Here is a 12,813-nt window from a genome sequence, read left to right on the forward strand (position 1 = left end):
GTGAGCAACCCAAGTTAAGTTAGGGTAAACATATGCAATAAAAACAATTTATATTCAAATAAGTTCAAATATTCTTCAATTGAAAAATTATATTACCTCCACCTAGACTTAACATACTTCTCCCCCTTTGATCACATAAAAATTGGGGTTATAAATAAGTCTAAGGTAAATTATAAAAAAAATTTAAAACTGTCTAAGTAAAAGACACTCGTCAGAATTTTTCTTTCGAAAAAAAATTTAAGTAAAACATTTTTTCAAAAAAAAAACAGTCATAAGTGTTAACAAATTTTTTAAAAAATTTTAAGTTTGAAACTTATTTCAACATTTCTAAAAAAAATTTCTAAGGGGGCGTTTGGTTTAGGGGAATAGGAGTGGGGAATGAGAATGGGAATTATTGTTTGTCATTGTTAATGTTTGGATTATAAGAATAGGAATGCAAATAAGGGAATGAATCCTTGAAATTGGGTAATAACTCATTCCCATGTACCTCCCCTTCAATGAGTCATTACCCTATTTTCATCAATCAAAATATTACCTTATTCCAAAAATACCCTTGAGCTAAAATTAAAATTTTCTCCCTTAATATCAAATATCAAAATATATTTATTTATTTTTTCTTTCATATCACTTCTCTCTCCTTGTTCTCTCTCATCATATTTTCTCTCTCATCATTTTATCACACACTTTCTCTCTCCTATCACACTCTCTTTCCTTTTTTTCTTATTACACTTTCTCTTTCATCATACTTTCTCTCTCCTCAATCTCTTCCTTTTTTTTTTCTCATCATACTTTCTCTCTCCTCAATCTCTCACATCACACTCCCTTTTCTCTTTTTTTCTCATTACACTTTCGCTCTCATCATACTTTCTCTTTCCTCAATCTCTCTTGTCACACTCCCTCCTTTTTTTCCTCAACACACTTTCTCTCTCATCATATTTTCTCTCTCCTCAATCTCTCACATCACACTCAATGTTCTCTTTTTTTCATCACACTTTCTCTCTCATTATACTTTATCTCTCACCATACTTTCTCTCTCCTCAACCTCTCTCATCACACTCTCTCTCCTCATTTTTTCTCATTACATTTTCTCTCTCTTCATCCTCTCCCATCGTACTTTCTCTCACATCATATTTTCGCTCTCATCTTCTCTCATCATGCTCTCTCTCCTATCACACTCTCTTTTCTCATTTTCTCTCATCACACTTTCTCTCTCTTGATCCTTTCTCATCACACTTTCTCTCTCATTATACTTTCTCTCTCATCATTCTCTTTCATCATATTTTTCTCTCACATTCATCTTTCTCTCATATCTAATTTTTTCTCATATTTTTCTTTAAGGGTAAAAAAGAAAATTTTGATTTATTCCGATAGAAAATATGCAACTAACCAAACATTATTTTTAAGAGTGGTATCCATGCTCATACCCATTCCCATTCCACAATACAATGATTCTCATTCCGATTCCTATTCCTAACAAAGAACAAAACGCCCCCTAAGTTATTATTCATAAGAAACAATTCTAAAAATAAATTCTAAGGCAAAAAAAATCTTAGTCAAATTTTTTTTTTAAAAAAAAAAAATCTTAAGGCAAAAAAAATATTCTAAGTTAACTTTCATAAACAGTTTCTAAGGTAATTTTTAAACAAAATTTCTAAGTCAAGTTAAAAAAATATTTTCTAACACAAATTGAATAACTCTTTTAAAGCATTAAATAATTTAAATTAATACTTTTTCAGTTAGTCAATTAAACTTTTCATTTCGATACTTGGCTTCCAGGTCGTGGCGAGGCACTAGACTTTCTTGGTTATTAGAGCAACAACCACTTCCTTAGACAAAGCCTCATAGTGAAATTAGTTGTTTAATTTCCTTGCTGAAAATGCTAAGTCTAATTTAAATTTTAAATTAAGCAGGTTTTTGGAACCCAGTAGAAGTTCCTACCTACAGGATTAACCAAGTATTTCCTAGCTACATAGATTTTTGATATATTTCTAATTTGACTTTGATGAAATCTATAATACCAATTTAAACCTCTATAATTTCTAAAAGTAGAAATATTTGGACCATTAGATTTTTTCAATCTTTCTATTTCTTCTTTTAGTTTTTCATTTTCAATTTTCAATTTTTCAAAATCCTCTATGAGACATGATTTTGCCAAAATTCTTTTTGTTTCTACAATTTCATTTTCTAATTTGGTATTTTTATTTTCTAATTTATACATGGATTTTGCCATTGCCTTAATACTAAAGTAAAGTTCATCAGGGGTAAGAGGCATACTTCACTTACCATATCAGACTTGGAGCCTGAATCTCCCCCTGCTTCGCTACTTCCATCTGAGGTCGCTCCCCCTTCATCGATGCTGGGTTCTGATGTACTCTGTCCTTCTTAGCTTGCCATCAGTGCTATCCCGGCATATTCTTGAATCTCGGACTCAGATGAAGAAGTGTCACCCCAAGTAGCTTTTAGGTTCTTGTGCTTCTTGGGAATCTTGCCTTTGTCCTTCTTTAGTTCTGGGCAGTCTTCTTTTAGGTGTCCTTCCTTTTGACACTGGTAGCAACGCATCCTTCTTCTATTTCTTGGATTCTTTTTATTCTGCATTTCTTTAAATTTATTAGCTCTAAAAAACTTTTTAAAGTTTCTTACCATGTACGCTTCCTGATCATCTTCTGAGTCTGACTCGGGTTCATCCCTTTTAGTTGCGTTTAGCGCAATCATCTAGCTTGATTTCTTTATTCCTGCACACCTGGTTTCATGCAATTCAAGAATGGAGAACAGTTCTTCAAAAGTACTTACCTCCAGGTCTTTCGAAATGTAGTAGGCGTCGACGATTGATGTCCAATCTGATGTTCTGGGAAACGTGTTGAGTGCGTAGCGTATTGCTTCCCGATTTGTTACCGTTTCTCCGAGGTTCTCGAGACCAGTAATCAGTTCTTTTACCTTTGCGTGTAGACTGGCTACCTTCTCACCTTTTTCCAGTCGGATGTTCATTAGCTTGTTCCGAAGGATGTCTCTTTTAGCGAGCTTCGCTTCGGACGTGCCTTCATGAAGTTCCAGGAACTTCTCCCAGAGTTCTTTGGCAGATGAATAGCTTCCGATGTGGTTGACCTCTTGAGGCGGCAACACGCTCAGCAGGTGATATTTCGCACAGCTGTTTGCTACAGACTCATTCTGCTCCTTTGTCCAGTGGCTCTCTTCTTTTTCTTCTTGTAAAATATGACACCCTGATAATAATTAAATAATAAGTTTATTGGACAAATAATATTATTACATTTTTCAGAAATTTTTAGAAATTTTTTGGGATTTAATCGAAGCTCGTATGACATATTTTCAGGGGATGAACCGGTGGGTTTAGTTAAAGGACTGTTTGAAATACCAATTAAGTGGGAGTTAATTGAGGAATTAACATAAGGTTTAATTAATCTAAACCTAAGTGCAATTATAAAACCTATTATTTTCCTTCTCTTTTCATCCGCCCGAACCCTTCCTCCCTCTCCTCTCATCGCGCCGCACACCTTCGCCCTTCTCTGCGCGTCGTCGGCCGACCAAGCCAGTGCTGGTCCTCATTTCCGACGAGCCACAGCCGCAGAGCCACCAGTGCAGATTCCCCTCTTATTTGCACCGACGCCCCTCTTCTCCATCGCGACACCATGCGGTCCGACGACGCCGCCCTCACCGCGCCACCTGATGGCCGACGTCGACGTCGACCTCACGAGCATCGCCGGCTGGTTGAGAACGGGCCCAAGCAGCAGCACTGATCTATCATCGTTTCCTTCGTGTTGTGCCCTAGTTGCCGTGCTCTAGTGTCGTTGATACCATCTCCACCGACGCCGGCCTTTTTCCTCTCCTGATCCACCACCACCGGTACTTAAGGGCCACTCGACGCCGTCACCTCTTCGTGTGAGGTCAGATCGAATGCCACAACCACTGCAAACCCCTCATCTATAGCGTCACCAAAGGTTCTCTTCGGATTACTGCTCCGCACGAGTTATTCTTCGGCTTACTGCTCCGCACGAGTTATTCTTCGGCCAAAGGGAGGGTCCGAGACCTAGATTTGGCCAAGGTTGCGGTGATTAGCTTTCTGATGGTTGCCTCTTCCGTCCATGCCCTGAAAATCGAGCGACTGTCGATGAGCCTTTTTTCTGCCGACCTCAACAGCCCCTTGCGGTGACTTTGCTTGGGAAAGGAACTGCTGACACATAGGTAAGAGATTTTGATTTTAAGTCTTGAGGTGTAGAGGTTTGAGAATATGGGAGGTGGTGTTTACTGGGAATGATGCATCTTGGCAGTGGCCCTTGCAGTGTTGGCAACTGAATTCCAGTGGTAGAGATCCGACAACCATCCTTCTTGGTAGAGCTCCGACAGCTATGGTGTATTGGGTTAAACAAGGTATGAGTACTGTAATTTCTAGCTTAATCTGAATGAATGCTAGTAGGGTAGCTAATTTTGTGGTGGCAGAATTATTACGGTTAAATGGAGATTTATTTCGGCATAGAGTATCTTTATATAAAGAGATGTCTCCTAAGACATCAAAAGATATAGAGGAAATGAAGGAAGTTCCTTATGCTTCAGCTGTAGGAAGCCTAATGTATGCAATGTTATGCACGAAACCGGATATCTGTTTTACTGTGGGCATGGTTAGCAGATATCAAAGTAACGCAGGACCAAGACATTAGATTGTCGTAAGGCAGATAATTTGCTCCCTGTGGGTTATATGGATTGTGGCTGATAGGAACAATAGTAAGTCGACCTCAGGGTTTTGTGTTTACTTTAGGAGGTGGAGCCATAACAATGGAGGAGTGTTAAGCAGAGATGCATTTTAGACTCCACCATGAAAATTGAGTATGTGGCAGCCTCTGAGGCAGCCATAGAAGTTGTATGGCTCAGAGACTTCATGATGGACTTAAATGTGATTCTTGGTTTGCCCAAAATTATTATAGTTTATTGTGATAATAGTAGTGCAGTAGCAAACTCGAAAGAACCACGAGCCCATAAGACAAGTAAACACATTGAGCGTAAGTACCTCCTAATACAAGACATCGTATAAACGAGGAGAAATTGTTGTCGCCTAAATTACATCAGAAGATAACCTGGAAGATCCTTTCACTAAGGCCCTTAGGCGAGAGCTTTTGATGGGCATGTTGAAGGGATGAGAATCAGATGTATAGCAGTATATATGGTATTATAGTCTTTTAGTATAAGTGGGAGATTGTTAGAGTGTATACTAAAAGTCTAGCTTTCGTATAAACAATTATTTTGAAATAAGAATCACTTTGGTCAAATGTCTACATTATGCTAAGTGTAGTTGTCCATTTAATTTATATTGTAGATCACATGGTGTGAGGTGACACATAGAAGATCATGTTATCAGTTCCTTATAAATTATAAATAGTAGCTCACAACCAAGATGGAATGGGACAAACCATTAGAGTGGTTGTAGTGTAATTTAGTAATTAGTTTATCTTGACTATAAAATTACACTAGTACACTATGAGTGTATTGAGCAGGAACATTTGAGGTAGTTTCTTTTTATACTGACAACATAAAAAAATAAAACCTCTGTTATTATGGAAGTGCGTACTCTTAATCATGATATAATAACAAGCACGTATACTTAATAATTATTTCTTTAATTTATCAAAGGGTGAGATTTAGTTCGTTAAATCAATAGGCCCGATAAGTTGGGAAATGATATTATTTATATGGTGTGTTATTGATAATAGAATGAAATTGTGCCCTAGTAATCTAGGTTGATGATGTCCCTTTGAGAAGCTCATAAGGATTGTCATGTAAACCCTGCAGGTGGAATTAGTCCGACATCATAATAAGGTTGAGTGGTACTACTCTTGGAGCTAGATATTAATTAAGTGGGTTGTCAGTAACTCATTTAATTAGTGGGCATTCGATATCTTAATCACATGGAGACTAACGCACTCATGATAAGAAAGAGCTCATATTGTAATATGGGATTGGTGCGGTAGTGCAATAATAACTCTTTAGTGGTATAAGTTATTATTGATGAACTTGAGTTGTGTGTTCGGGGTGAACACGGGAAGCTCAAGCTCATCGGGAGACCAAAACAAATTCATCCTCTCAGTCCCTGTTGTAACCTCTTATTTATAAAGGATTATATCCACTTAAAGCTAAGCTTCTTACCCATCTTGATGTGGCCGGCCAAGCCAAGCTTGGAGCCCAAGCTAGGGTCGGCCAAGCCAAAGATTGGAGCCAAGTTTATGGTCGGCCAAGCTTGGAGCCCAAGCTAGGTGGCCGGCCACATTTAAATAAAAGGGTATTTTATTTTAAAATCTTTCCTTTTGTGGAAGCCATGGTTTTAAAAATTTTCCTTTTATAGCTTTCTACAAAGGATTAAGAGAAAGGTTTGATATCTTTCCTTATTTATAGTTAAAAGGAATATTTTAATTTTTGATAAAACTTTCCTTTTTTATAATCATCCACATGTTTTAAAAGAGAGATTTTAATTTATAAAATTTTCCTTTTATAACCAACAAGGGATTTAAAAGAGAAATTTTTATTAAAATTTCTTACCGGAAACAAATAAGAAAGTTTTAATTTTGTGTTTTAAACTTTCCTTGTTTGGAGCACAAGTATAAGGTCAACCATGACTAGCATTAAAGGAAGTTTTAATTTTTTTGTTTTAAAACTTACCTTTTTAGTCATTGGCAAGGAATATAAGGAAGTTTTAATTATGTTTAAAACTTTTCTTTATTTCCAAGACCAAGGATTATAAAAGAGATGGAGGGGTGCCTCATGAGATAACACATCTTCTATTCCTCTCTTCCAATCCTTTGGTGGCCGACCCTTGTCTATTTCTCTTCTCCTTTTGTTTTCTCTTTTAGAGGTCGGCGACATCAAGGTTGGTGATCTCTTGGTGGTCGGATGCTTGAAGGAGAAGAAGAAGAGAAGGAAGCTCTCTTGTCTAGCATCCCTTGGAGGTTAGTTGGTGGCCGGATCTTGGAAGCAAAGGAAGAAGCTTGGGTGGATTTCATCTTGGAAGATCGTCGCCCACACGACGTCCAAGAGAAGGAGAGGAATACAGCAGAAGATCAAGAGGTCTATAAGCTATAAAAGGTATAACTAGTTATTAGTTTCCGCATCATAACTAGTTCATCTTTTGTATAGATCTTGAAAAACCAAACACAAGAGGTTATTGGTTTTAAGTTATTGTTTTTGTTATCGATTTTATTTTTCAATTTCATGTTTTGATAATGTGTTTCTATTAAGATCTCTGTAGTTAAACTTAGTTTACTATAAGAAGTTAAATATCTGATTTCTTTGAAAGACTTTGTCTTTGAAAGACTTTGAAAGACTTTGTCTATTAAGATCCCATACCCAAGAAGGCCTAGTGTCTTGCCATGTTTAACCTGGAAGTCGATCTTAGAAATAGATATTTGATTAACTTCTATAATATGGTTTAACTTAGGAAGATCACATCAGTTAAACTTGGAGTAAAAATGTAAAGTATCATTTGCAATCCAAGTTTAACTTTTGAAGGATAATTTGGATTAATAATGTTAAGCATCGTTTGCAATCCAAATTTAACTTTAGTAGAGCACAAGGGTAGCTAGGATAGTTCTATGCTTGTATAAATTTTTGTACAGAGGAACTAGGACGGTATTTCGAGTAGCTACCAACAAAACCATGCCAATGGGCATGACCATGTGGAATGAACCTTATATTGAGAATCGACCGCCACAACTCTAAACCCTAGCCATGTCACCAGCCACCATGCCTATGTGTGTAGAAGAGCACCCAAATGACTTTGTCTACCACCTCCAAATCGTGTATTTGAGCCTCTTCTTTCCCTAAACCTCTATATCTCCTTCCTTCCCATGAGTGAAACTTAAAAAAAAAAAAACTCTTCTTGGAATCCTAATTCCATCTTTTGAGGGCTTTCCAATTCCTCATCAATTGAAGCAAGGATGAAAAGGGTAAAGTGAGGAGAAGCATCTGTTGGGTTTTTCGGGCCGCGAAAATCGCTTTTTCACGTCGCAGAAATCCCGAAACCCCCATGCCACCGGATCCGTTCGAAGTAAAATAAAACAAAATTTACGAGTACGAGTTTCTTACATCTAGATCTACATTAGGGGAAGATCTTTACCCTTGGTGCGAAGCCCTTCGCGTATCCCTCTCTTCCAAGTGATGCCAGATCTCGAGGTTGTCAAGTGTACAACCCTCTAGAATTATCCACACGAACAAATAGGTGGAGAAACCTAACACAAAGGTGTGCTAGCACCTTGGTAAGGTTCGGCCAAGAGAGGAGAGGGAGAAAGGTTGAGAGCTTGAGGAAGAAGAGGATGGAATGAATGCCTTGAATGAAATCAAAATTCCATTCATCACAAAAGTGGTCGACAACATAATGAAATTGTAACCTCCATTCATATTTAATGTGCCCATTAAAGAGGGGATTTGTAACCTCCATTAGGTGGCACACACATGTGCTAACTATGATGATGTGGCACATCATCATTGGTTCTCCTAATGCCAACTCACAAATGAGGTGGCAAATGGTCAAGTCAAACTTGACCTTTCATCTTCCTTCCCAAGTCAAGTCAAACTTGACCAAATCTCTCTCATGGTTGATCTAATCTAACCATTTGATTCAAACCAATTTAATATAATGAATCTAATTCATTTAATTAAATTGATTCAATGAGTCATAATCTAAATTAGACTCATTGAACACAAGAATCAACTTGAGTCCAACTTAATTAGCCCAATTAGGATTACTCTTAATCCAATTTGATTCATCACATGAATCTAATCCTCTTGGTTCATCATATGAATCTAATCTCCATCTAATTGTCCTTAGTTTGTGACCCTATAGGTTCTTGTAACGTTGGCAATGCCCCTAAACTCATTTAGGAGCATAAGTAATAACGGTATCTAGCAACACATCATTACTACCCAAGTTATAAGAATGTTGAGATCCAACATCACTTGTGACTCCTCACAATATATGACAAGTGTCCTTCTGTCCTAGACATCTAGATTGATCAATGTGAGGCATAGACCATGTCATCCTCTAATCAATCTAAATCTTGAACTCCAAGTAGACTCACTCAATCAAATGAGCTCCATATCTCATATTGACTCATTTGGGCATGGTCATACACTTCGTGGTCTCACTCTATCAAGAATATCGATGTCACTCCCGTCATATAGGAGGGATAGATCCCATCTACATCACTCACATCCCTCTATATAATTTGTTACATACCCAGTAATCGCCTTTATAGTCCACCCAGTTACGGGTGACGTTTGACGAAACCAAAGTACATAACTCCTTATGTAAGGAACCATGGTAATTTCAGGTCTGAGGACTAGTAGTCATACTAATAGTCACATGAGAAAGTATATGACACTCATATAACGATCCATGATACTTTCTTATGGCGGGTCATTCAGTATACATTCTCCAATACATACCCATGTGTCAAATTGATATCTCCATATCCATGACTTGTGAGATCAAGTCATCGAGTTGACCTACATGCTAGTCTTATTGCATTAACATTGTCCCTGAATGTTAATACTCGACTAGGAATGATTAAAAGTAGTGTTCCCTATATCATCTCACTATCGATTTAACCAATCGATTGATATAGGTTAGAACCTTCTACTCAAAGACGCTATTATACTTAGTTTATTTAGCACCAATACAAGTAAGCATAATAACCAAAAACCAAATGCCTTTATATATAAGAAATATGATACAATGAGTTCATACAACAATCATCAAATGATTGGCTCTAGGGCTCTAACTAACAATTTTCCACTAGCGTTAGTGCCAATCAGTGTAGGCTCTAAGCCCCAATGACCTAGTGTGACCATCATGCTTCCTCTGTGCCAAAGCATTGGTCAAGGGATCTGCGATGTTAGCCTCTCTGGGTACTCTGTAAATCTTCACATCTCCTCTCTCGATAATCTCTCGAATGAGATGGAAGCGTCGTAGTATGTGTTTGGTCCGCTGGTGTGAGCGAGGTTCCTTAGCCTGTGGTATAGCTCCATTGTTGTCACAATAGAGCTCAATAGGGTCAGCGATACTAGGAACCACCCCAAGTTCAGTGATAAACTTGCGGATCCAAACTGCCTCCTTTGCAACCTCTGATGCAGCAATATACTCGGCCTCTGTCGTAGAATCAGCTACTGTGTCCTGCTTCGAACTCTTCCAGCTCACAGCACCACCATTTTTGCAAAACACGAACCCTGACTGTGATCGATAATCGTCCTGGTCGGTCTGGAAGCTAGCATCACTGTAACCCTTTACAGCTAGCTCGTCATCGCCTCCATATATCAAGAAATATTCTTTAGTTCTTCTTAAGTACTTAAGAATATTCTTGACCGCTATCCAGTGACTTTCACCTGGATCTGACTGGTATCTGCTCGTCATGCTCAAAGCATACGAAATGTCAGGACGAGTACATAACATGGCGTACATGATAGATCCTATGGCTGAGGCATAAGGGATCTGATCCATGCAGTCTCTCTCCTCTCTAGAAGAGGGATCTTGAGTCTTCGAAAGACTCACGCCATGTGACATCGGCAGAAATCCCTTCTTGGAGTTTTGCATGGCAAACCGAGGGAGTACCTTGTCAATGTATGTACTCTGACTTAGGCCAAGCAATCTCTTAGATCTATCTCTATAGATCTGTATGCCTAGAATGTGGAATGCCTCACCTAAGTCCTTCATTGAGAAACAAGCCCCTAGCCAAGTCTTGATAGACTGTAGCAAAGGGATGTCTTTCCCAATGAGTTGTATGTCATCCGCATACAATATGAGGAAGACAACCATATCCCTTACAACCTTCTTGTAGACACAAGGTTCATCTTCATTCTTGATGAAACCAAACTGTTTGATTGCATCATCGAATCGAAGATTCCAGCTCCGAGAAGCTTGCTTTAGTCTATAAATGGACCTATGCAGCTTGCATACTCTGCTAGTATGCTGTGGATCTACAAAACCCTTAGGTTGTGTCATGTACACATCCTCGAGCAGGTTTCCATTCAAAAACGTGGTTTTGACATCCATCTGCCATATCTCATTGTCATGGTATGCTGTAATAGCAAGCATGATCTGAATGGACTTAAACATCGCTACTGGAGAAAAGGTTTCATCATAGTCAATACCATGAATTTGCTTGAAACCTTTAGCTACCAAGCGACCCTTATAGGTAAGTCCATCCATGTCAATCTTTCTCTTAAAGACCCACTTACACCCAATGGGTTTTACCCCTTCAGGTGGATCAACCAAAGTCCATACTTGGTTGGTGTACATGGATTCCATCTTGGATCTCATGGCCTCTAGCCATTTCTCGGAATCTGGTCTCATCACAGCTTCCTAATAGGTGGTAGGTTCATCCTCTATGAGCACAATGTCATCATGGTCATGTTGGAGTGTATACTAAAAGCCTAGCTTTTGTATAAACATTTATAAGAATCACATTGGTCAAGTGTCTACATTTATATATACCAAATGTAGATGTTCAATTAATTTATATTGTAGATAACATAGTGTGTGGTGTCACACACAGAAGATGGTGTTATCCGTTCTTTATAAATTATAAACAGTATCTCACGACCAAGATGGAAAGGAACAAACCATTGGAAGGTCGTTGTGTAATTAGGTATTAGTTTATCTTAACTATATAATTACACTAGTACACTTAAAGTGTATTGAGTAGGACCATTAGAGGTCGTTTCTTTTTATACTGACTTTATAAAGGAACAAAGACCTCAGTAATTATGGAAGTGTGTGCTCTTAATCCTAATATAATAACAAGCACATATTTTTGATATTTATTTCTTTAATTTATCAATGGGTGAGATTTAGTTCGATAAATCAATAAGCCCGATAAGTTGAGAATCATATCAATTATAGTGTATGTTGTTGATTATAGAAGGAAATTGTGTCATAGTGATCTAGGTTGATAATGTCCCCAAGAGGAACTCATAAGGATTGTCATGTTAAACCCTGTAGGTGGGCTTAGTCTGACATGACGATAAGGTTGAGTGGTACTACTCTTGGACTAAGATATTAATTAAATGAGTTGTCAGTAACTCACTTAATTAGTGGACATTCGACATCTTAAACACAGGGAGACTAGCACACTCATAATAAGAAGGAGCCCAAAAATATAATTTGGGATTGGTGCGGTAGTTCAATAATAATTCTTTAGTGGTATGAATTATTATTGATGAAGTTAAGTTGTGTGTTCGGGGTGAACACGGGAAGCTTAATTTCATCGGGAGACCAAAACCAATTCCTCCTCTCGGTCCCTATCGTAGCCTCTTGTATATAGAGATTTATACCCACCACATACCCACCTTCTTACCCATCCTAATGGGGTCGGCCAAGCTAGCTTGGAACCCAAGCTAGGGCCGGCCAAGACCAAATGGATGAGCCAAGTTGGTGGCCGGCCAAAGCTTGGGTCCTAAGCTTAGGTGGCCGGCCACTAGAAAATTAAAAGGAATTTTTATTAAAATTATTTCTTATGTGGATATCATGGTTTTAAAAGAGAGTTTAAAATTTAAATATTTCCTTTTATAACTTTCTACAAAAGATTACGAAAAGATTTGAAATCTTTCCTTATTTGTAGATTGAAAGGAGATTTTAATTTTGAGAAAACTTTCCTTTTTAACCATGTTCATGATTTAAAAGAAAGTTTAAAAATTAAATATTCTCTTTTATTTGTTTCTACAAAAGTTTAAGAAATGATTTGATATATTTCCTTATTTCTAGATTGAAAAGAGATTTTAATTTTTTAGAGATAACTTTCCTTTTTGGAAATTATCCACATG

This window comes from Zingiber officinale, chromosome 1A (assembly GCF_018446385.1).
Source record: "Zingiber officinale cultivar Zhangliang chromosome 1A, Zo_v1.1, whole genome shotgun sequence".
Taxonomy (NCBI): domain Eukaryota; kingdom Viridiplantae; phylum Streptophyta; class Magnoliopsida; order Zingiberales; family Zingiberaceae; genus Zingiber; species Zingiber officinale.